Source organism: Vanacampus margaritifer, chromosome 3 (genome assembly GCF_051991255.1).
Source record: "Vanacampus margaritifer isolate UIUO_Vmar chromosome 3, RoL_Vmar_1.0, whole genome shotgun sequence".
Lineage (NCBI taxonomy): Eukaryota > Metazoa > Chordata > Actinopteri > Syngnathiformes > Syngnathidae > Vanacampus > Vanacampus margaritifer.
The window spans coordinates 19,818,339-19,841,947 of record NC_135434.1 but is presented as its reverse complement, the minus strand read 5'-3'; the positions used below and the strand labels follow the sequence as shown (position 1 = coordinate 19,841,947).

Genomic DNA, 23,609 nt, shown 5'->3' with positions numbered 1-23,609 from the left:
GTCTTCTTTCGTCATAGTTGCAGTCCAAAAAAGTCAACTTCTTGGACAGTTTGTCAACATTTGTTCAACCAGTCTATTTTCATGTACGGGTTTGAGCCCATTGGACCGTTCCACCTTTCAGTCTTTGCTTCCATTTTGCATGTGACCTTGTTAGCGCAGTTGGTAGCGCGTCAGTCTCATAATCTGAAGGTCATGAGTTCAAACCTCATACAGGGCCTTACTACCTTTCCCAAACATCTTCGGTTAAAATTGGTGTAAAGAGAGTATGCACAAATCCTTGTACAACTGCTTTTTCCACGTGTTGGCTTTACTTCCCCAACTCTTACCTCATAATCTGAAGGTCATGAGTTCAAGCGTTCAAGGGTAATGTCTTCTTTCGTCCAAGTTGCAGTCCGAAAAAGTCAACTTTTTTGACAACTTTTCAACATTCGTTCAACCAGCCTATATTCATGTTTGAGCCCATTGGACCATTCCACCTTTCAGTCTTTGCTTGCAGTTTGCATGTGGCCTTGTTAGCGCAGTTGGCAGCGTGTCAGTCTCATAATCAGAAGGTCATGAGTTCAAAACTCATACAGGGCATTACTACCTTTTCCCAAACATCTTCAGTTTAAAATTGGTCTAAAGAGAGTATGCATGAACGCTTGTACAACTGCTTTTTCCACGTGTTGGCTTTATTTCCCCACCTCTTACCTCATAATCTGAAGGTCATGAGTTCAAGCCTCATACAGGGCAAGTTTTCAAGGGGAATGTCTTCTTTCGTCCAAGTTGCAGTCCGAAAAAGTCAACTTTTTTGACAACTTTTCAACATTCGTTCAACCAGCCTATATTCATGTACGAGTTTGAGCCCATTGGACCGTTCCACCTTTCAGTCTTTGTTTCCAGTTTGCATGTGGCCTTGTTAGCGCAGTTGGTAGCGCGTCAGTCTCATAATCTGAAGGTCATGAGTTCAAACCTCATACAGGGCAAGTGTTCAAGGGTAATGTCTTCTTTCGTCCAAGTTACAGTCCGAAAAAGTCAACTTTTTTTGACAACTTTTCAACATTCGTTCAACCAGACTATATTCATGTAAATTTGAGCCCATTGGACCATTCCACCTTTCAGTCTTTGCTTCCAGTTTGCATGTGGCCTTGTTAGCGCAGTTGGTAGCGCGTCAGTCTCATAATCTGAAGGTCATGAGTTCAAGCCTCATACAGGGCAAGTGTTCAAGGGTAATGTCTTCATTCGTCATAGTTGCAGTCCAAAAAAGTCAACTTCTTGGACAGTTTGTCAACATTTGTTTAAACAGTCTATTTCCATGTACGGGTTTGAGCCAATGGAACCATCCACTTTTCAGTCTTTGCTTCCAGTTTGCATGTGTTCTTGTTAGCGTAGTTGGTAGCGCGTCAGTCTCATAATCTGAAGGTCATGAGTTCAAGCCTCATACAGGGCATTATTACCTTTTCCCAAACATCTTCAGTTAAAAATGGTGTAAAGAGAGTATGCACAAATCCTTGAACAACCGCTTTTTCCACGTTTTGGCTTTACTTCCCCAACTCTTACCTCATAATCTGAAGGTCATGAGTTCAAGCCTTATTCAGGGCAAGTGTTCAAGGGTAATGCCTTCTTTCGTCCTAGTTGCAGTCCGAAAAAGTCACCTTTTTTGACAACTTTTCAACATTCGTTCAACCAGCCTATATTCATATACGAGTTTGAGCCCATTGGACCGTTCCACCTTTCAGTCTTTGTTTCCAGTTTGCATGTGGCCTTGTTAGCGCAGTTGGTAGCGTGTCAGTCTCATAATCTGAAGTCATGAGTTCGATCCTCATACAGGGCAGGACTGCGTTTTCCCAAACATCTAAAGTTAAAATTGGTGTAAAGAGAGTATACACAAATCCTTGTACAACTGCTTTTTCCACGTGTTGGCTTTACTTCCCCACCTCTTACCTCATAATCTGAAGGTCATGAGTTCAAGTCTTATTCAGGGCAAATGTTCAAGGGGAATGTCTTCTTTAGTCATAGTTGCATTCCAAAAAAGTCAACTTCTTGGACAGTTTGTCAACATTTGTTCAACCAGTCTATTTTCATGTATGTTTGAGCCCATTGGACAATTCCACTTTTCAGTCTTTGCTTCCAGTTTACATGTGGCATTTGGTAGCGCGTCAGTCTAATAATCTGAAGGTCATGAGTTCAAACCTCATACAGGGCATTACTACCTTTTCCCAAACATCTTCAGTTAAAATTGGTGTAAAGACAGTATGCACAAATCCTTGTACAACTGCTTTTTCCACGTGTTGTCTTTACTTCCCCACCTCTTACCTCATAATCTGAAGGTCATGAGTTCAAGCCTCATACAGGGCAAGAGTTCGAGCCTCATACAGGGGAAGTGTTCAAGGGTAATGTCTTCTTTCGTCCAAGTTGCAGTCTGAAAAAGTCAACTTTTTTGACAACTTTTCAACATTCGTTCAACCAGCCTATATTCATGGAAATTTGAGCCCATTGGACCATTCCACCTTTCAGTCTTTGCTTCCAGTTTGCATGTGGCCTTGTTAGCGCAGTTGGTAGCGCGTCAGTCTCATAATCTGAAGGTCATGAGTTCGATCCTCATACAGGGCATGACTGCGTTTTCCCAAACATTTTCAGTTAAATTTGGTGTCAAGAGAGTGTGCACGAATCCATGTACAACCGCTTTTTCCACGTGTTGGCTTTACTTCCCCACCTCTTACCTCATAATCTGAAGGTCATGAGTTCAAGCATCATACAGGGCAAGTGTTCAAGGGTCATGTCTTCTTTCGTCCAAATTGCAGTCCGAAAAAGTCAACTTTTTTGACAACTTTTCAACATTCGTTCAACCAGCCTATATTCATGTGTTTGAGCCCATTGGACCATTCCACGTTTCAGTCTTTGCTTTCAGGTTACATGTGGCCTTTGAAAGAGGAATACAATTATTTTGTCCTCTTTGCGTGTTCCAAAAATGAAGATAGATTTAATGTAAGAAAAATACACCTTTGCAAAAATGATTTTTCATCAGTCAGAGATCTCTGGACAGATAACAGCCTCTAATTCATCACTTAAACAGGTGGGATTCAGAGCGTCTAATGTAGCTCTTCCGCGTGCACAACGGTTTCTTATAGTTAAAAAGACCTCCTCTCTTTCATTTGTAGACAAAACATACTCTCTGGGTATTTTTCCATGAGCGATGGCGAAAACAGAGTCAGGTGTGGTGATCCAAACAGATTCTGTTCTCAAGGACCAAATGTGTTTTCGCACAAAACGCTGAGAAGGAACTTTTTTAGACTAAATAGCATGTCCCATCTTCACTCTTTCACTGCCACTGATGTTTAAAGACGTCAAGTAAAAACCTATGGAGCACTGCCAATGACGTCAAAAGACGTCATCCAATGATTTATTTTTTATTTTTGAAACGGGTAGAGGAAACCCTTCCGCATGTCTGGTGAAAGTTTCCAGCCTGTCTGTTGTGCCTTATGACTATTTTTGGCCCCTAGAGGGCAGCGATGACTCTCTTTTGACAAGATCGGGTGGGCGTCAGTAGAGGCGGAGCTAGAGCGTCGAGCAGGAGATGAGAATGGAAGACAAAGGAAAAATGGCGGCCGGTCGCGAGGAGCTCACGGCCGAGCCGTTTTTTTCAAAGACCAAAAGCATCGCTGAAAGAGCACATTGTTGACGACGATGATCATCATCGATGATGAAGATGAGGGTGGTGACTCCGTGGTTGGGAAGCATTGACGCGGCAGTAGAAGACATTAGATGGAGCTAGATGGAGGAGGGAACGGGCAATGGCGAGCGTTTGCAAGCAGCTCTACACTTACAAGACGAAAGGCATCGACCAACGCTAAAATAGTACATTGATGACGACGATGATCATCATCGATGATGATGAAGGTGAATCCGAGCTTGACGGCGAAATTGGAACCGCTGACGCGGCGGCTATGACGGTGTCGTAATGCGGAGCGCAACCGAGCACGCACAGGCGGACGTTCGATCGGACGACGGAGAGTGCCCCGAGTCCAATGCATATTCATCGGAGGAAGTGTGTACAGTCTGCTACTTGCTTTTTATTCCCCGGAAAAAAAGGCCGTCAAGAAAGTGTAACGTTTGCACGCAAAACGGACCAATGAGAAAGTGAAAGTAAACTGTTGTGCGAGTCCTGGCGTCTCCTTGCACGCAAGAGAGCGTTACAAAAGGAAAAACTGTATTTGAAACATCCACATAATTGTAAGTAGTACCACAGTTGCACACATTTGTAAATAGTTTGCGAAATTGTTTTGTCAAATTGTTACACTGTTGAATGGAAATAAACGTATTTTGCAATCAAAAAACACTTTTTCATTGTTGGTGAAAGCGTTTTACAGAAGTAAAGCACTATTTAGGTGTTAGTCTTTGCTTCTAGTTTGCATGTGGCCTTGTTAGCGCAGTTGGTAGAGCGTCAGTCTCATAATCTGAAGGTCATGAGTTCGATCCTCATACAGGGCATGACTGTGTTTTCCCAAACATTTTCAGTTATAATTGGTGTAAAGAGAGTATGCACGAATCCATGTACAACCGCTTTTTCCACGTGTTGGCTTTACTTCCCCACCTCTTACCTCATAATCTAAAGGTCATGAGTTCAAGCCTCATACAGGGAAAGTGTTCAAGGGGAATGTCTTCTTTCGTCATAGTTGCAGTCCAAAAAAGTCAACTTCTTGGACAGTTTGTCAACATTTGTTTAAACAGTCTATTTTCATGTACGGGTTTGAGCCAATGGAACCCTCCACTTTTCAGTCTTTGCTTCCAGTTTGCATGTGGCCTTGTTAGCGTAGTTGGTAGCGCGTCAGTCTCATAATCTGAAGGTCATGAGTTCGAGCCTCATACAGGGCATTACTACCTTTTCCCAAACATCTTCAGTTAAAATTGGTGTAAAGAGAGGATGCACGAATCCTTGTACAACTGCTTTTTCCACGTGTTGGCTTTACTTCCCCACCTCTTACCTCATAATCTGAAGGTCATGAGTTCAAGCCTTATACAAGCAAGTCTTCAAGGGTAATGTCTTCTTTCGTCCAAGTTGCAGTCCGAAAAAGTTAATTTTTTTGACAGCTTTTCAACATTCGTTCAACCAGCCTATATTCATGTAAGTTTGAGCCCATTCGACCATTCCACCTTTCAGTCTATGCTTCCTGGTTGCATGTGGCCTTGTTAGCGCAGTTGGTAGCGCGTCAGTCTCATACTCTGAAGGTCATGAGTTTGATCCTCATACAGGGCATGACTGTGTTTTCCCAAACATTTTCAGTTAAAATTGGTGTAAAGAGAGTATGCACGAATCCTTGTATAACCGCTTTTTCCACGTGTTGGTTTTACTTCCCCACCTCTTACCTCATAATCTAAAGGTCATGAGTTCAAGCCTCATACAGGGCAAGTGTTCAAGGGGAATGTCTTCTTTTGTCATAGTTGCAGTCCAAAAAAGTCAACTTCTTGGACAGTTTGTCAACATTTGTTTAAACAGTCTATTTTCATGTACGGGTTTGAGCCAATGGAACCATCCACTTTTCAGTCTTTGCTTCCAGTTTGCATGTGGCCTTGTTAGCACAGTTGGTAGCGCGTCAGTCTCATAATCTGAAGGTCATGAGTTCGAGCCTCATACAGGGCGTTACTACCTTTTCCCAAACATCTTCAGTTAAAAATGGTGTAAAGAGAGTATGCACAAATCCTTGAACAACCGCTTTTTCCAAATTTTGGCTTTACTTCCCCAACTCTTACCTCATAATCTGAAGGTCATGAGTTCAAGCCTCATATAGGGCAAGTGTTCAAGGGTAATGTCTTCTTTCGTCCTAGTTGCAGTCCGAAAAAGTCAACTTTTTTGACAACTTTTCAACATTCGTTCAACCAGCCTATATTCATTTACGAGTTTGAACCCATTGGACCATTCCACCTTTCAGTCTTTGCTTCCAGTTTGCATGTAGCCTTGTTAGCGCAGTTGGTAGCGTGTCAGTCTCATAATCTGAAGGTCATGAGTTCAAACCTCATACAGGGCATTACTACCTTTTCCCAAACATCTTCAGTTAAAATTGGTGTAAAGAGAGTATGCACGAATCCTTGTACAAGTGCTTTTTCCACGTGTTGGCTTTACTTCCCCACCTCTTACCTCATAATCTGAAGGTCATGAGTTCAAGCCTTATACACGCAAGTGTTCAAGGGTAATGTCTTCTTTCGTCCTAGTTGCAGTCCGAAAAAGTCAACTTCTTGGACAGTTTGTCAACATTTGTTCAACCAGCCTATTTTCATGTACAGGTTTGAGCCAATGGAACCATCCACTTTTCAGTCTTTGCTTCCAGTTTGCATGTGGCCTTGTTAGCACAGTTGGTAGCGCATCAATCTCATAATCTGAAGGTCATGAGTTCAAACGTCATACAGGGCATTACTACCTTTTCCCAAACATCTTCAGTTAAAAATGGTGTAAAGAGAGTATGCACAAATCCTTGTACAACCGCTTTTTCCACGTGTTGGCTTTACTTCTCCAACTCTTACCTCATAATCTGAAGGTCATGAGTTCAAGCCTCATACAGGGCAAGTGTTCAAGGGTAATGTCTTCTTTCGTCCTACTTGCAGTCTGAAAAAGTCACCTTTTTTGACAACTTTTCAACATTCGTTCAACCAGCCTATATTCATGTACGAGTTTGAGCCCATTGGACCATTCCACCTTTCATTCTTTGCTTCCAGTTTTCATGTGGCCTTGTTAGCGCAGTTGGTAGCGCGTCAGTCTCATAATCTGAAGGTCATGAGTTCAAACCTCATACAGGGCGTTACTACCTTTTCCCAAACATCTTCAGTTAAAATTGGTGTAAAGAGAGTATGCACGAATCCTTGTACAACCGCTTTTTCCACGTGTTGGCTTTACTTCCCCACCTCTTACCTCATAATCTGAAGGTCATGAGTTCAATCCTCATACAGGGCAAGTGTTCAAGGGGAATGTCTTCTTTCGTCATAGTTGCAGTTCAAAAAAGTCAACTTCTTGGACAGTTTGTCAACATTTGTTTAACCAGTCTATTTTCATGTACGGGTTTGAGCCAATGGAACCATCCACTTTTCAGTCTTTGCTTCCAGTTTGCATGTGGCCTTGTTAGCGCAGTTGGTAGTGCGTCAGTCTCATAATCTGAAGGTCATGAGTTCGATCCTCATACAGGGCATGACTGCGTTTTCCCAATCATCTAAAGTTAAAATTGGTGTAAAGAGAGTACAGACGCTCCCCAACTTACGAACGAGTTATGTTCCTAGCGATCGTTCGTAAGGTGAATTTGTTCGTAAGTTGCTTCAGTGCTATAGTTTGTATTATAATTTATGTTTAAAGAGAATACGTACAGTACTGTACTACGTATGTTAGAGAGAGAGAGCGAGAGACACACACAGTATGTACATGTACGTAATAAGATAAATAAAATGAAGTTTAACTTACTTTTGGAAGATGTACTCGATGCTTAAGGATTTGATGGAGGAGGAGGAAGAGGAGCATTTTATATCATGAGAGGTTCTTCGTCGTCGCTGGAATGGGCTTCAAAATTTACTTCCTCCTCCGTAACTTCAATGTCAGAAGAAGTTGAGGGTCGAGGAGAAGAAGATGAGGGTTGATGATTATCTTCCTTGGAGGATTTACTAGAAACTGGCCGAAAGAAGCGATCTAACGACGATTGCACAGTTTTCTTCTTTTTTCATCATAAATGATGCGGTAGCACTGTATGGCATCATTCAATTGATTTGCAACCTTTGTGCAACGTTCAATATTTGGGTCTTGCTGCTCGAAGAGTGCGATGGCTTTATCTATGAGCGACAGGCGTTTCTTCTTCTTCCTCCTCCTCGACACGTTGCTGAGCCTCCAATGCTGGGTGAGCTCTCACAGCGCCAAGCGTCGGTATTAGCGGCGAAAAGAAGCACTACAGTACTCGGAAAAAGGTGCGCAATACAAAATCTAACTTACAGCATCTCTTTCCGAACATTTTTTGACATGCGCGCAGACATGTTCGTATGTACCGTTGTTCGTAACTCGAATGTTCGTAAGTAGGGGAGCGTCTGTATACACAAATCCTTGTACAACTGCTTTTTCACGTGCTGGCTTTACTTCCCCACCTCGTACCTCATAATCTGAAGGTCATGAGTTCAAGCCTCATACAGGGCAAGTGTTCAAGGGTAATGTCTTCTTTCGTCCTAGTTGCAGTCCAAAAAAGTCAACTTTTTTGACAACTTTTCAACATTCGTTCAACCAGCCTATATTCATGTACGAGTTTCAGCCCATTGGACCATTCCACCTTTCAGTCTTTGCTTCCAGTTTGCATGTGGCCTTGTTAGCGCAGTTGGTAGCGCGTCAGTCTCATAATCTGAAGGTCATGAGTTCAAACCTCATACAGGGCATTACTACCTTTTCCCAAACATTTTTAGTTAAAATTGGTGTAAAGAGAGTATTCATGAATGCTTGTACAACTGCTTTTTCCATGTGTTGGCTTTACTTCCCCACCTTTTACCTCATAATCTGAAGGTCATGAGTTCAAGCCTCATTCAGGGCAAGTGTTCAAGGGGAATGTCTTCTTTCGTCATATTTGCAGTCCAAAAAAGTCAACTTCTTGGACAGTTTGTCAACATTTGTTTAACCAGTCTATTTTCATGTACGGGTTTGAGCCCATTGGACCATTCCACGTTTCAGTCTTTGCTTTCAGTTTGCATGTAGTAGCCTTGTTAGCGCAGTTGGTAACGCGTCAGTCTCATAATCTGAAGGTTGAAGGAATATTAAATTACTATATTAAGTGTAATCTTTGCGTGTCCAAATAATTGTATTCAGGATCTGATGAAGAAGTTTTCTTGCAAGAATTTATTTAGAGGCCTCTAAAGACACAGTCAGGACATCACATCAGAATGCAACGTGATGATCCCAAGTGTGTGACAATTTACAGAACATCGACACATTTATACAAAAAAGATAAAAGGTTCCTCCTCCCGGCTCTTGATTGAACAAAGGGCAGACATGTCATCTCCTAGATTGAACAAAGGTGTAAGGTTGATGGTAAACAGACATCTTTATACAGTTCCCCTTCTTGATTGGGGGAACAGAAGTCATCAAAATCTGACCCCAGACCTTCAGTCCCTAAGTGTCAAGAAACTCTGACAACATCATGCACATTGCCCCTCCAACAGCATTTGAGGGTACAAAGATCAAATAAAGTTCACAAAATCACCATCCCACTGTATTCTTTTAAACACTCATGATTATATCACATTGATATGCCTATAAGTAAATTCAAAAACAGTAAAACATCAAATTGAAAATGTTAAATGTCTTCAAGGTCATGAGTTCAAACCTCATACAGGGCATTACTACCTTTTCCCAAACATCTTCAGTTAAAATTGGTGTAAAGAGAGTATGCACAAATCCTTGTACAACTGCTTTTTCCACGTTTTGGCTTTACTTCCCCAACTCTTACCTCATAATCTGAAGGTCATGAGTTCAAGCCTCATACAGGGCAAGTGTTCAAGGGTAATGTCTTCTTTCGTCCTAGTTGCAGTCCGAAAAAGTAAACTTTTTTGACAACTTTTCAACGTTCGTTCAACCAGCCTATATTCATGTACGAGTTTGAGCCCATTGGACCATTCCACGTTTCAGTCTTTGCTTTCAGGTTACATGTGGCCTTTGAAAGAGGAATACAATTATTTTGTCCTCTTTGCGTGTTCCAAAAATGAAGATAGATTTAATGTAAGAAAAATACACCTTTGCAAAAATGATTTTTCATCAGTCAGAGATCTCTGGACAGATAACAGCCTCTAATTCATCACTTAGGTGGGATTCAGAGCGTCTAATGTAGCTCTTCCGCGTGCACAACGGTTTCTTATAGTTAAAAAGACCTCCTCTCTTTCATTTGTAGACAAAACATACTCTCTGGGTATTTTTCCATGAGCGATGGCGAAAACAGAGTCAGGTGTGGTGATCCAAACAGATTCTGTTCTCAAGGACCAAATGTGTTTTCGCACAAAACGCTGAGAAGGAACTTTTTTAGACTAAATAGTATGTCCCATCTTCACTCTTTCACTGCCACTGATGTTTAAAGATGTCAAGTAAAAACCTACGGAGCACTGCCAATGACGTCAAAAGACGTCATCCAATGATTTTTTTTTTTTTTTTGAAACGGGTAGAGGAAACCCTTCCGCATGTCTGGTGAAAGTTTCCAGCCTGTCTGTTGTGCCTTATGAATATTTTTGGCCCCTAGAGGGCAGCGATGACTCTCTTTTGACAAGATCGGGTGGGCGTCAGTAGAGGCGGAGCTAGAGCGTCGAGCAGGAGATGAGAATGGAAGACAAAGGAAAAATGGCGGCCGGTCGCGAGGAGCTCACGCCCGAGCCGTTTTTTTCAAAGACCAAAAGCATCGCTGAAAGAGCACATTGTTGACGACGATGATCATCATCGATGATGAAGATGAGGGTGGTGACTCCGTGGTTGGGAAGCATTGACGCGGCAGTAGAAGACATTAGATGGAGCTAGATGGAGGAGGGAACGGGCAATGGCGAGCGTTTGCAAGCAGCTCTACACTTACAAGACGAAAGGCATCGACCAACGCTAAAATAGTACATTGATGACGACGATGATCATCATCGATGATGATGAAGGTGAATCCGAGCTTGACGGCGAAATTGGAACCGCTGACGTGGCGGCTATGACGGTGTCGTAACGCGGAGCGCAACTGAGCACGCACAGGCGGACGTTCGATCGGACGACGGAGAGTGCCCCGAGTCCAATGCATATTCATCGGAGTAGTGGGTACAGTCTGCTACTTGCTTTTTCCGGGGAATAAAAGGCCGTCAAGAAAGTGTAACGTTTGCACGCAAAACGGACCAATGCGAAAGTGAAAGTAAACTGTTGTGCGAGTCCTGGCGTCTCCTTGCACGCAAGAGAGCGTTACAAAAGGAAAAACTGTATTTGAAACATCCACATAATTGTAAGTAGTACCACAGTTGCACACATTTGTAAATAGTTTGCGAAATTGTTTTGTCAAATTGTTACACTGTTGAATGGAAATAAACGTATTTTGCAATCAAAAAACACTTTTTCATTGTTGGTGAAAGCGTTTTACAGAAGTAAAGCACTATTTAGGTGTTTGTGGCATCATTCATGGACAAAAAGAAGTGTACAATTCACTAGAGTGCATGAAATAACATCGTTTCACAAAAAGCTCTTTTTCTCCGTTTTTTGTTTCAAAACAGAGAATTTCGGTGAAAGTAACCATTTTCTATTGTTGATTACTGAAGAACGGAATAAGGCAGAAAGAAACTTTCTGATGAAAGATGAGAGTCCAATCTTTCATTTGGTAGTATGTGTGTTTCCATAGTCCAAACACAACATTTTCTGTGGACCTTGAAAGATCACTCAAAATGCTTAAATCGGCTGGCAGTGGGGACAACCCGTTTCTGAAAACGTCTGGCAGTGAAAGAGTTAAGGTCAAATTATACTGAGTGCAACACTACTCTACCTTTATAAAACATTTCAACATGGTTAATAAAGAATTAAAGTGTTAATAATGTATAACAATGGTTAATATATGAAATGAAGAAATTAAAAATGTTATAATATCTATCAGTCCACCCTTTGGGCTTATTTAAAATAAAGCCCAATAACTAAATATTTAAACATTTTTACCAAAGGATTCCAGCGGGATCTTCATCATCGCAATGGCAGGTGCAACATAGGAAGAAGAGAAAAATGAAAACATTCTTTTTAGCAGGTCAGTCATATGTCAAAACAATGTGATTCATCAAAATATTTTTTTTTCAGTAAAATAAGCATATCATATATAAAGACAATGTGTTGTGATTATGTTCAAAAATTGTGGTGGGGGATCCCAAAAATAGCAAATTGGCATGACAGTCAGTATGAGAAAGAGTGTCATTATGTACGTGCAATTGGAGACGCGATTGAAGACTTGTTGTCGTTTGGGCTAGGGAAGTTTTTGTTGACGTTTGTCAGTTCCGTTTTCGTTCTTGCGTTTGTTTTTTTAAACCGAGTCCTTCAGCTTTGCGATTGGCTGGCAACCTGTTCAGGTTGCACCCCGCCTACTGCCCGAAGCCAGTTGGGATAGGCTCCAGTACCCTCACAATCCTTGTGAGGACAAGCGGTCAAGGGAATGGATGGATGGATGGATCCTTCAGCTCTTTTAGAACCCACATCAACTGCCAGAGATGATCACCGGGCCCAAGGTGTGACTCATTCTTTGTGGAACGCCCTGGAAAAGGGACACATTCCTCCTCTCTCCATTGGGTAATCCTCAGGTCGTCTGGTGGAAACTGGAAGCAGTTGAATGGCCTCTCAGCTGGCACGTCTGGTCACTGGAGCAGTTGACTGGTTTCTCAGTTGGCTCCCGCTGGTGGCTGGCTCCTGAAGGTGGGGGTTGAGTAGAGGGCGGACCTCCGGCTGGTCTGATAGACAAGCTGTGGAACCAGGTGCCCCGTGGACTGGACTAGATTGACCTTTTCATCACCTCATCTGGGTGCAAAATATTTTAATTTAGTCACTAATAAACATTTATTCACATCCCTTCTTTTTGAAAGAGCATTTTGGTAGTATTATTAGTTAGGAGTTAGTAAATGTTAGTAAAGTTCTGTAGGCCTGTCCTGTGGGAAAAAATTCTGTTTGTTGTGACATTCAATTAGGATCCAGCCTTTGGCTGACTTAAATGACCTGAGCACATTCATTAATGCAAAAATGAAAATCTTAGCCAATTAAAATCTGACGAGGCCAATTTTGTTTACAGAATATAATGATTATTGAAATGTTTTATTATAATATTTACTGTTATAGAAATAGCATGAATGTGCTTCCAGCCATTAAATAGATGCAACTTTCGCCAACAAATAATAAAAAAAAAAAAACATCTAACCCCAGGGCCCCAGGGGAAAATAGAAATGGAACATATTCACCTTATTTTCGCCGTCTCTGCCAAAACTTACTCCTTCTCCATGGTTAAGGAAATCCCCAATTGTCCTCCTGTAAAATTCATTCTCACGGACTATCTATAATTATCACATTAAGACTAACTTTTAATTTTATATTTATTTAATTCAACATGGACTGTTTGTGTCCTTCGCGACGATATACCCAGACCGACCAATAATTCCCCCATCTGAAAAAATCGACTTAGAGAATTTTTCAGACTCTAATAATATACAAGTTCTGCAGTAAATAAATTTTGCTTGCGTTTTTGTTTAAAAAGAGGGGAAAATTTTACATTTAACCAGTAAATTCAACAATGCGTCCCAAGCAACTATTTAAATTTCAAAAGAGAATTTGGAAAATATTAAAAGACTAAATTCAATAAGCGTAAAATATAATAATTAAGATTGAAATAAATTGTATCTTATCTTTATTCACATTAGCTATTTTCAATTTCTGAAACCACACGAAATTTACCTGTATTATCTTTTGTACTATAAAAATATTGTAGCTTAAGCCAATGAATTTTACAAAGAATCTCAGTTTTCAGCCAATCCATCAAATATTATTAATACATAAAGTTGCCCTTAGTTTTAATGTTACCATTAAGCTTGCTAGTCCCCCTTGTTGATGTTTGTCCAAAAAGCTGACTGTTTTAAAATAGACAGAGATAAACAAATCAGATCAAATCCAAATAAACATCAAAAGTTTTAAAATATAATAAATCTGTGTGTATAGAGTGTTGTCAATCAGTTCGTTCTATTTACGTAATGTTTTACTGTAAATGTTATCACCTTATATCTGTCAAAATATAGAGTGCAGTGTAAACAGTCAGTATCACATCATATGGTCTGATATCACTAACTCAAGGAAACATCATGAGTCACCATCATAGTGGAGCAGTTTTTCACAGGACAGTTCGGGACGCAGGAATGCATTAAGGAAGCATTGGAGCAGTTTTTCATTTAAGACTTTTGCATGTGAGTTCAGGGTGCAGTCATTGTGTGCATTGGGTAGTGGAACAGTTTTCTTTTATCACATTTGTATATGAGTTCAGGGTGCAGTCATTGTGGAAACTTTCCACCAGGTGGCGCCAGAAACCTCTGCTCTCCATCAGGTTGTGGTAGGCCAGTAGGTGGAGTCAGGTACATTTTGTGACGATGGCTGCATCACGCCCCTCTGGTGGTGGTCTTTGTTGGTGGGGGTTTGTTTTGAAGAGATCTGTGTCCCGCTCGTATTGGTCCAGTTGACTTTGCTTTGAAATAATGACCCCGACCAATGACCCTCACTCGACTGAAAACATTAAAATCTGCCCCAACAGTATTTAGGTTATAACATGTCAGTAGTAGTATAAAGAGAGTATGCTTGTACAACTGCTTTTTCCACATGTTGACTTTACTTCCCCACCTCTTACCTCATAATCTGAAGGTGATGAGTTCAAGCCTCATTCAGGGCAAGTGTTCAAGGGGAATGTCTTCTTTCGTCATATTTGCAGTCCAAAAAAGTAAACTTCTTGGACAGTTTGTCAACATTTGTTTAACCAGTCTATTTTCATGTACGGGTTTGAGCCCATTGGACCATTCCACGTTTCAGTCTTTGCTTTGGGTTTGCATGTGGCCTTGTTAGCGCAGTTGGTAGCGCGTCAGTCTCATAATCTGAAGGTCACGAGTTCGAGCCTCATACAGGGCATTACTACCTTTTCCCAAACATCTTCAGTTAAAAATGGTGCAAATAGAGTATACACAAATCCTTGTACAACCGCTTTTTCCACGTTTTGGCTTTACTTCCCCAACTTTTACTCCATAATCTGAAGGTCATGAGTTCAAGCCTCATACAGGGCAAGTGTTCAAGGGTAATGTCTTCTTTCGTCCTAGTTGCAGTCCGAAAAAGTCACCTTTTTTGACAACTTTTCAACATTCGTTCAACCAGCCTATATTCATGTACGAGTTTGAGCCCATTGGACCATTCCACCTTTCAGTCTTTGCTTCCAGTTTGCATGTGGCCTTGTTAGCGCAGTTGGTAGTGCGTCAGTCTCATAATCTGAAGGTCATGAATTCAAACCTCATACAGGGCATTACTACCTTTTCCCAAACATCTTCAGTTAAAATTGGTGTAAAGAGAGTACAGTGGTACCTTGGCTCACAAACTTAATTGGTTCCCACAGAGAGTACGTGAGCCGAAAAGTTCGTCTTCCAAACAAGTATTTCCCATAGGAAACCATTGAAATGAGAATAATCCTTTCCCAGGTCCCCATAAAACACAATTTTCTACTAAAAAAGCCTTAAAACTACACTAAATATACCTTATTTTATGTATAATAAATGTGCTATTGTATTGTAATTAAAGAAATACACTGTACTGTATAATAAAGTGTTTTTATTTGCAAAACTTGCAACTTGCCTTTGTGATGGTACAGTAGTTGAAGGCTTGATGGAATGGAGTGGGAGGAGGAGGGAGGGAGGGAGGGAGGGAGTTACTGTTTGGAAGGAGAGTCCTCCGGTGTGGCTTCTCTTCTTTGCTTCTGTGAAGTTGCTTAAAACAGTAGTCTTAACATTATGTGTATTTTAAAGAATATCCTGTATATATTTTCATGTTTTTATATTATCAACTGTCGTTTAGAGGCGGCGCCTAAGGCGCAGCTCAACTTGCTCAAACTGTTCTGTGTTTTTCCATGACATATGAAAACAGAAACTTAACCATGTTTATATGAAAATGAAACTGAAACTTAACTGTAATAAAAGCGACTTGTGGCCGGGGGAGGAGAGGAAGTCGGACGGAGCCGAGCGTGAGTCAACGTCTCACGTCTCCCCTTCTCTCCCCAGCCGCGGTTGCATTGAAACAAAGCACAGCCTCTGCCTCGTTTTTCCTTTGTGCACGGTCGGTAACTAAGGGGATCTGTAATATCAGACCCAACATTTAACTGGTGCCGAAACCCGGGACCTGCATCTGGACGGACGACCGCCGCCGAACCGAGGACACCGAGAATCTGTCGACAGCGTCTCCCCTTGCGGGACGGGTCTCCCCGCTCCGGCCCCGGCTGTTCGCCCGGACACCGGGTCCTGCGAACCAGACCGGCACTGAGGACTAACAGGTATTATGCTGTTTAATTATCACGATTTACACAAAAGTTTGAAAAAGGAACACTAAATATACTGTAGAAGTAACATAAAATAGAAAAGTGGGGAGTAAAAGCAAAGCGCTTGGGCGTTGGCCCGTGAAGATAGAAAAACCCATGGTATATATGATCCGGGCATCAAAGGGATCACGGTTTTATTAGATGAGATCCATAATACTTTTATTGACTAGTTTTTAACTTGTTAAATAAAAGTGTAGTTTTCGGGTGCCCGGGTAGAGGAAATTAAACGTTGCCGTAAATACGTAATAATTTACACCTCCCCACTCATTGTTTACCAAAATATCTGTGTTCAATATAACTAAGATTTATCAGGTCAGAACAGAACTGACTGCGATTAAAAATAATCGCCTAAAACACAAAACATGGTTTTAAATTAGAAAATGGTGCACCACAGAAAAGAGTGTGTGTGTGTGTGTGTGTGTGTGTGTGTGTGTGTGCGTGTGTGTGTGTGTGTGTGTGTGTGTGTGTGCGTGTGTGCGTGTGTGTGTGTGTGTGTGAGTGTGTGTGTGTGTGTGATAAGGAAAGGGAGTAACTGCTGCCCGCTCCGGAGTAGAAACAATGGGCCAGTCATTGAGAAAAGAAATAGAACAACACCAGGATGTTAAGTTTATTGCAAGCTTTGACGCTAATGCGTGCAAGTATCTGGAATCCTGGGTGACCAAGTATGATTTTAACCCGTCTTTGAGAGATGTCAGGAACAAAGAGGAAGTTAAGAAAAGTTTAGTGGAGAAAAGAGCAAAGAAGATTAAAAAGGGAAAGAATGTAGAAAAATTGGAAGCATAACTACGTGCTGTTGAAGTGTGGATAAAACAGTGTAAAATGAGGGCAGAAAGCATTTTGGAAAGTGAGAAAAGAAAAAAGGAAAATACAGAAAGAAACCGGCGCCAGACGAAGAGACAACGGAAATGCACCAGCTGAAGTGCAACAGCAAAATGATCCAGAAGAGGAAGTAAACGTCAACCAACAGCGGGAACCGCCTACCCCGTCTACCTCCTCCCCAAACTCCACCTCCACGAGTTTTGGGGACGGAGCCTCCCCTCCTATTGGAAGCCGTACAAGATCAAACAAACCAACAGCAGACGTCCTGGCTGCAACAACAAAATTATACCCAGACATCCAGCAGGTGGCAGCATATCCCATGGTAGCTGTAGCCAACCCAGCTTATGGAATGCCAAACCCTGGCCAACCCGCCCATCCACAGACCTTGCTGCTCTATCGCCCATGGACTGAAGAAGAAAAAGTAGCCGCATGCGCATCAGTTCCTCCCATTGAAGATAACGTTGAAAAATGGGCAGCTGCAATTAGAGAACTACATGGATCCTATCACCTCAATGGCAATGAATTACTAAGCGTCCTACGTCTGACCGCAGGACATCGAGTCGGAAGATTCCAAGGAGCCTTTGCTCCAGCCAACCAACAAGGCCAGGTCTACCAACCAGGCCAAGAACTAGACAACGCCCTAAATACTCTTTTAGAAAGAGCCATCGCAGTGTTCAAGAAACCACCTGATTTAACTAAAGTCCGCCAATGCCGCCAAGAACCTGAAGAAAGCGCACAAAAATATGTGGACCGCCTCCAAGACGTACTGAAACTACATGGTGGCATCGAAGAAAGCACTGAGGCACAAAGCACATACCAAACATTACTGCGGGCAACATTCCTGGATGGACTAGTGGACGGTACAGTCAATTTTATCAAGAAACATTACCACACCTGGAGAACTGCCCCGGTGAATGATCTCGTAGCTTGGGCCTCACACGCTGAAGACCTAAAAAGACAAAAAGCGCAATCATCAGTCTTCAATGCCATGCACACATTTTTTCAACATGCCTCTCCTCCACCTTCTGGACCAATTTACTACCAAAACCAACCCAATCGGGGTAGAGGACGTGGACGCGGAAGAGGAAGAGGCCGACCAGCCACCAGACAGGATGTGTGCTACAATTGTGGCAAGTACGGCCACTTCGCCCGAGATTGCCGCTCCAAACAAAAAATTGAGACCCCAAAATCTGACCACTGGGATCCAACCGAATGACGCGAGCAGGAAAGGTCAAGTGATGAAAACCCTGATGACACCAGAACGACCGTCGAGGTGCTTGACCTGACAGTCCTGTTTAGCCAGATGTCCTCTATTGACCCAGCAGTAAGAAAACTAGGCTTAGGGCCATTTACTACAACATTGAAATTCATTGTGGATTCAGGAGCACAATCCTCCGTGATCACTGATCTACCAACAGGTGTCAAATTGTCAAAAAGTTGCACAATAATGGTCATAGGAGTGGGAGGTAGACCAGCCATCCATTACTTTACCGAACCACTGACCATTATTGATGAAGACGGAACAGAATACCCAGATCAAACTTTCGTTTACGTGCCTCGTTGTCCTGAAAACCTCATCGGACGAGATTTGATAAAAACCATGAGCCTTGTATTAATGGTCGAAGGCTCTAGCATGGTCGTGACAAAAAGAGGACAAGAAACACCAATGCAGATGTTAGTACTAGAAGGAAAAGACAAACCACGCCCATTCTACAGTCTGGATCCGATCCAAAAAGGTCCAACATCAGTAACAAACAATCTGCAACAGATGCCAGAACAAAGCCTACCAAATTCAAATTGGGTGCCCCAAACCACGTACCCACTTCACTCCACCATCCGCTTCGCCCCGAACAAAGAGGACAGAGACTTCTTTGATCAATGGTCCCGATTGACAACCATGCGGGCCCAAATAAAGGACCTAATTTGGGACGAACAGGCAGGATGGATGGCAGCCACAGTAATCTTTCCAGATTACATATATGCATTAACCACATATGAAGGCTTTGGCATTCCCTTCCACATTTCACTGGCAAAACCAACAGGCTGGAGATGGAAAGACATAGGATCAAAAATAAGAGATGTAACATGATCCGAACAACGACTCCCGTGGACTCCATGTCAAGATGGAAGATTTAAACGCATCATGTCATCAGGAAACGTGGTCTGGAGGAAAAAACTAAACTGGGTGACAACATTTGTCCCCAGCACCCACCTAAGTACATGACATCCGGAGGAAACCACGATCCTGGCACTAAAAGACGCCATGGATCAAATACCACCTCAGCTGTGGTCAGCGTCAAAAAACGATGTGGGCCTAATGACCACAGCCACAGAAGTAACAATTGAACCAAGAACAAACTATCGCCCACGAATCAATCAATACCCACTCAAACCTGATGCCAAAGAAGGAATCACACCAGTAATCATGAACATGGTAAAAGCTGGAGTGCTCATAGAAGCCCCCAAGGTAACTTGTAACACTCCAATCTTTCCAGTAAAGAAAGCAGACACCACGACCTGGCGAATGGTCCACGACTTAAGAGCCGTAAATCAGGCAGTAAAACAGAGAGCCCCCTGCGTCCCCGACCCCCACACTCTACTCAATGCGCTGAAGCCACAACAGATTCACAGTAATTGATCTAAGCAACGGCTTCTTTTCCATCCCATTGCACGAGTCTGCCCGTCATTAATCAAAAGAAGTACACCTATACGAGACTACCCCAATGCTATGCAGAGAGCCCCACTATTTTCTCTCAAGAAATCAACAACTGTCTGAGCCTCCATGAACACAGTGAAACCACTCAAATCTTGATTCACGTAGATGACATTCTCATCGCCACTCCAACCAAAGAAGAAAATCAAGAAGAAGCAGTGAAACTGTGTCAACACCTGGCAAAGACAGGAAACAAAGCCTCACTGACCAAACTACAGTGGACTCAGACCGAAGTAGTTTTCTTAGGTCACATCATATCGGCAGAAGGAAGAAAACTAACCTCTGATCGGAAACAAGCTATCCTTGATGCCCCCAAACCAAAGACCAAAAGACAGATGATGGCCTTCCTAGGCCTAGTGAACTTTTGCCGTCTATGGGTTCTGGACTTCGCCGAAATAACGCAACCACTGGTGGATTTAATTTACCAAGAAGACATCGCCCTGGCCGATCCCATCACATGGACGAAAGAAGCTAATGAGAAGTTCAATCAGATAAAACAGACCATCACAAGCACAGGCCCCTTGGGCCTACCCGACTACAAGAAACTGTTCACCCAAACAGTGGACTGCAAAGACGGATTCATGACATCCGTCCTACTCCAACAACATGGTACACAAATGCGACCAGTGGCCTACTACTCAAAGAAACTTGATGCTGTCGCCAGAGCCCTGCCCCAGTGTGTCCAAGCAGTGTGTGCCGCAGCAATGGCTGTCCAAGCATCCGCCGAATTGGTGTTGTTCCATCCCACCACTCTACTAGTAACACACTCAGTAGATGTTCTTTTGACTCAAAGATGTCATTTCTCTCACCAGCAAGACATCTTGGCCTAACAGCTGTACTGTTGTCCCAACCCCATCTTACCATCAAGAGATGCAGCACTCTCAATCCTGCAAGCCAACAGCCAACACTTCTTAGGAGACTCTTTATCCTTGTTGCTGACTAAAAACCTCTTAATTGACACCTGTTGCTTTCTGAGTTGTAAGGTCTTACGAAACTGAGGCATCACATTATCATTCATCATGTTGATGATTCTCATAGCCACAGTCTTTTCTGAATGGTACTGTTCGACAAAATCCTGCACATCACTCCACTTTGCTAACATGGTCTTGATGCTCTCACTTGATGCTGACAAACGCGCACCTCGTTCGTGTTTGTCGATGATCTCCTTCTTCTGCTCGACCGTAATTTTCTTCAATGTCTTCTTAGGCTTAACACTAGCCTTTTGTGGGGTCTTTTTCGGTCCCATGGTAGCAAAAGTACACTCCAAAAGTACTCCAAAATGATCCAAAATGTGTACTGAACACAAACCACGACCGCACTCAAACAAAGGGGGCGACGAACTGGGACGCCGCGAGCGTGCGTCAGCTTCTCGTGATTTCTCGTGTCGCGAGATTTGGTTCGTCCGCCGAAAACTAGTTCGTCAGCCGAGACAAAATGCTCGCGAATTTAATGTTCGTGAGGCGAAAAGTTCATGAGCTGAAGCGTTCGTGAACCGAGGTACCATTGTATGCATGAATGCTTGTACAAGCGCTTTTTCCACGTGTTGGCTTTACTTCCCCACCCCTTACCTCATAATCTGAAGGTCATGAGTTCAAACCTCATACAGGGCATTACTACCTTTTCCCAAACATCTTCAGTTAAAATTGGTGTAAAGAGAGTATGCACGAATCCTTGTACAACTGCTTTTTCCACATGTTGGCTTTACTTCCCCATCTCTTACCTCATAATCTGAAGGTCATGAGTTCAAGCCTCATACAGGGCAAGTGTTCAAGGGGAATGTCTTCTTTCGTCATAGTTGCAGTCCGAAAAAGTCAACTTCTTGGACAGTTTGTCAACATTTGTTCAACCAGTGTATTTTCATGTACGAGTTTGAGCCCATTGGACCATTCCACCTTTCAGTCTTTGCTTTTAGTCTTTGCTTTCAGTTTGCATGTGGCCTTGTTAGCGCAGTTGGTAGCGCGTCAGTCTCATAATCTGAAGGTCATGAGTTCGATCCTCATACAGGGCATGACTGCTTTTTCCCAAACATTTTCAGTTAAAATTGGTGTAAAGAGAGTATGCACGAATCCTTGTACAACCGCTTTTTCCACGTGTTGGCTTTACTTCCCCACCTCTTACCTCATAATCTGAAGGTCATGAGTTCAAGCGTCATTCAGGGCAAGTGTTCAAGGGGAATGTCTTCTTTCGTCATAGTTGCAGTCCAAAAAAGTCAACTTCTTGGACAGTTTGTCAACATTTGTTCAACCATTCTATTTTCATGTACGGGTTTGAGCCCATTGGACCGTTCCACCTTTCAGTCTTTGCTTACAGTTTGCATGTGGCCTTGTTTGCGCAGTTGGTAGCGCGTCAGTCTCATAATCTGAAGGTCATGAGTTCAAACCTCATACAGGCCATTAATACCTTTTCCCAAACATCTTCAGTTAAAATTGGTGTAAAGAGAGTATGCACGAATCCTTGTACAGCCGCTTTTTCCACGTTATGGCTTTCCTTCCCCAACTCTTACCTCATAATCTGATGGTCATGAGTTCAAGCCTCATTCAGGGCAAGTGTTCAAGGGGAATGTCTTCTTTCATCATAGTTGCAGTCCAAAAAAGTCAACTTCTTGGACAGTTTGTCAACATTTGTTCAACCATTCTATTTTCATGTACGGGTTTGAGCCCATTGGACCATTCCACCTTTCAGTCTTTGATTCCATTTTGCATGTGGCCTTGTTAGCGCAGTTTGTAGCGCGTCAGTCTCATAATCTGAAGGTCATGAGTTCAAACCTCACCTAGGGAATTACTACCTTTTCCCAAACATCTTCAGTTAAAATTGGTCTAAAGAGAGTCTACACGAATCCTTGTACAACTGCTTTTTCCACGTGTTGTCTATACTTCCCCACCTCGTACCTCATAATCTGAAGGTCATGAGTTCAAGCCTCATACAGGGCAAGTGTTCAAGCGTAATGTCTTCTTTCGTCCGAATTGAAGTCCAAAAAAGTCAATTTCTTGGACAGTTTGTCAACATTTGTTCAACCAGTCTATTTTCATGTACGGGTTTGAGCCAATTGAATCGTCCACTTTTCAGTCTTTGCTTTCAGTTTGCATGTGGCCTTGTTAGCGCAGTTGGTAGCGCGTCAGTCTCATAATCTGAAGGTCATGAGTTCAAACCTCATACAGGGCATGTGTTCAAGGGTAATGTCTTCTTTTGTCCTAGTTGCAGTCTGAAAAAGTCAACTTTTTCACAACTTGTCAACATTCGTTCAACCAGCCTATATTCATGTAAGTTTGAGCCCATTGGACCATTCCACCTTTCAGTCTTTGCTTCCAGTTTGCATGTGGCCTTGTTAGCACGTCTATCTCATAATCTGAAGGTCATGAGTTCGATCCTCATACAGGGCATGACTCCTTTTTCCCAAACATCTTCAGTTAAAATTGGTGTAAAGAGAGTATGCACAACCGCTTTTTCCACGTGTTGGCTTTACTTCCCCACCTTTTACCTCATAACCTGAAGGTCATGAGTTCAAGCCTCATTCAGGGCAAGTGTTCAAGGGGAATGTCTTCTTTCGTCATAGTTGCAGTCCAAAAAAGTCAACTTCTTTGACAGTTTGTCAACATTTGTTCAACCATTCTATTTTCATGTACGGGTTTGAGCCCATTGGACCGTTCCACCTTTCAGTCTTTGCTTACAGTTTGCATGTGGCCTTGTTTGCGCAGTTGGTAGCGCGTCAGTCTCATAATCTGAAGGTCATGAGTTCAAACCTCATACAGGCCATTACTACCTTTTCCCAAACATCTTCAGTTAAAATTGGTGTAAAGAGAGTATGCACGAATCCTTGTACAACCGCTTTTTCCACGTTATGACTTTACTTCCCCAACTCTTACCTCATAATCTGATGGTCATGAGTTCAAGCCTCATTCAGGGCAAGTGTTCAAGGGGAATGTCTTCTTTCATCATAGTTGCAGTCCAAAAAAGTCAACTTCTTGGACAGTTTGTCAACATTTGTTCAACCATTCTATTTTCATGTACAG

General features: G+C 42.5%; 22 non-coding genes across 22 annotated transcripts; all 22 read left to right on the top strand.

The window, feature by feature from the left end:
• Positions 1 to 144: 144 nt before the first annotated feature.
• Positions 145 to 217, top strand: trnam-cau (transfer RNA methionine (anticodon CAU)). The gene has a single exon. It is a non-coding gene; the product is annotated as a tRNA-Met (tRNA).
• A 289-nt stretch (positions 218 to 506) lies between these two features.
• Positions 507 to 579, top strand: trnam-cau (transfer RNA methionine (anticodon CAU)). The gene has a single exon. It is a non-coding gene; the product is annotated as a tRNA-Met (tRNA).
• A 313-nt stretch (positions 580 to 892) lies between these two features.
• On the top strand, positions 893 to 965 carry trnam-cau (transfer RNA methionine (anticodon CAU)). Its single transcript has one exon. It is a non-coding gene; the product is annotated as a tRNA-Met (tRNA).
• Positions 966 to 1,124: 159 nt separating this feature from the next.
• Positions 1,125 to 1,197, top strand: trnam-cau (transfer RNA methionine (anticodon CAU)). Its single transcript has one exon. It is a non-coding gene; the product is annotated as a tRNA-Met (tRNA).
• Positions 1,198 to 1,355: 158 nt separating this feature from the next.
• trnam-cau (transfer RNA methionine (anticodon CAU)) lies at positions 1,356 to 1,429 on the top strand. Its single transcript has one exon. It is a non-coding gene; the product is annotated as a tRNA-Met (tRNA).
• Positions 1,430 to 1,741: 312 nt separating this feature from the next.
• Positions 1,742 to 1,813, top strand: trnam-cau (transfer RNA methionine (anticodon CAU)). The gene has a single exon. It is a non-coding gene; the product is annotated as a tRNA-Met (tRNA).
• A 706-nt stretch (positions 1,814 to 2,519) lies between these two features.
• trnam-cau (transfer RNA methionine (anticodon CAU)) lies at positions 2,520 to 2,592 on the top strand. The gene has a single exon. It is a non-coding gene; the product is annotated as a tRNA-Met (tRNA).
• Positions 2,593 to 4,397: 1,805 nt separating this feature from the next.
• On the top strand, positions 4,398 to 4,470 carry trnam-cau (transfer RNA methionine (anticodon CAU)). The gene has a single exon. It is a non-coding gene; the product is annotated as a tRNA-Met (tRNA).
• A 311-nt stretch (positions 4,471 to 4,781) lies between these two features.
• Positions 4,782 to 4,854, top strand: trnam-cau (transfer RNA methionine (anticodon CAU)). The gene has a single exon. It is a non-coding gene; the product is annotated as a tRNA-Met (tRNA).
• A 309-nt stretch (positions 4,855 to 5,163) lies between these two features.
• Positions 5,164 to 5,236, top strand: trnam-cau (transfer RNA methionine (anticodon CAU)). The gene has a single exon. It is a non-coding gene; the product is annotated as a tRNA-Met (tRNA).
• Positions 5,237 to 5,547: 311 nt separating this feature from the next.
• trnam-cau (transfer RNA methionine (anticodon CAU)) lies at positions 5,548 to 5,620 on the top strand. The gene has a single exon. It is a non-coding gene; the product is annotated as a tRNA-Met (tRNA).
• A 312-nt stretch (positions 5,621 to 5,932) lies between these two features.
• On the top strand, positions 5,933 to 6,005 carry trnam-cau (transfer RNA methionine (anticodon CAU)). Its single transcript has one exon. It is a non-coding gene; the product is annotated as a tRNA-Met (tRNA).
• Positions 6,006 to 6,315: 310 nt separating this feature from the next.
• On the top strand, positions 6,316 to 6,388 carry trnam-cau (transfer RNA methionine (anticodon CAU)). Its single transcript has one exon. It is a non-coding gene; the product is annotated as a tRNA-Met (tRNA).
• A 312-nt stretch (positions 6,389 to 6,700) lies between these two features.
• trnam-cau (transfer RNA methionine (anticodon CAU)) lies at positions 6,701 to 6,773 on the top strand. The gene has a single exon. It is a non-coding gene; the product is annotated as a tRNA-Met (tRNA).
• Positions 6,774 to 7,084: 311 nt separating this feature from the next.
• Positions 7,085 to 7,157, top strand: trnam-cau (transfer RNA methionine (anticodon CAU)). Its single transcript has one exon. It is a non-coding gene; the product is annotated as a tRNA-Met (tRNA).
• Positions 7,158 to 8,300: 1,143 nt separating this feature from the next.
• trnam-cau (transfer RNA methionine (anticodon CAU)) lies at positions 8,301 to 8,373 on the top strand. Its single transcript has one exon. It is a non-coding gene; the product is annotated as a tRNA-Met (tRNA).
• A 6,174-nt stretch (positions 8,374 to 14,547) lies between these two features.
• trnam-cau (transfer RNA methionine (anticodon CAU)) lies at positions 14,548 to 14,620 on the top strand. The gene has a single exon. It is a non-coding gene; the product is annotated as a tRNA-Met (tRNA).
• A 312-nt stretch (positions 14,621 to 14,932) lies between these two features.
• On the top strand, positions 14,933 to 15,005 carry trnam-cau (transfer RNA methionine (anticodon CAU)). The gene has a single exon. It is a non-coding gene; the product is annotated as a tRNA-Met (tRNA).
• Positions 15,006 to 21,534: 6,529 nt separating this feature from the next.
• trnam-cau (transfer RNA methionine (anticodon CAU)) lies at positions 21,535 to 21,607 on the top strand. Its single transcript has one exon. It is a non-coding gene; the product is annotated as a tRNA-Met (tRNA).
• Positions 21,608 to 21,918: 311 nt separating this feature from the next.
• Positions 21,919 to 21,992, top strand: trnam-cau (transfer RNA methionine (anticodon CAU)). The gene has a single exon. It is a non-coding gene; the product is annotated as a tRNA-Met (tRNA).
• Positions 21,993 to 22,688: 696 nt separating this feature from the next.
• On the top strand, positions 22,689 to 22,761 carry trnam-cau (transfer RNA methionine (anticodon CAU)). The gene has a single exon. It is a non-coding gene; the product is annotated as a tRNA-Met (tRNA).
• Positions 22,762 to 23,278: 517 nt separating this feature from the next.
• Positions 23,279 to 23,352, top strand: trnam-cau (transfer RNA methionine (anticodon CAU)). Its single transcript has one exon. It is a non-coding gene; the product is annotated as a tRNA-Met (tRNA).
• Positions 23,353 to 23,609: the final 257 nt, after the last annotated feature.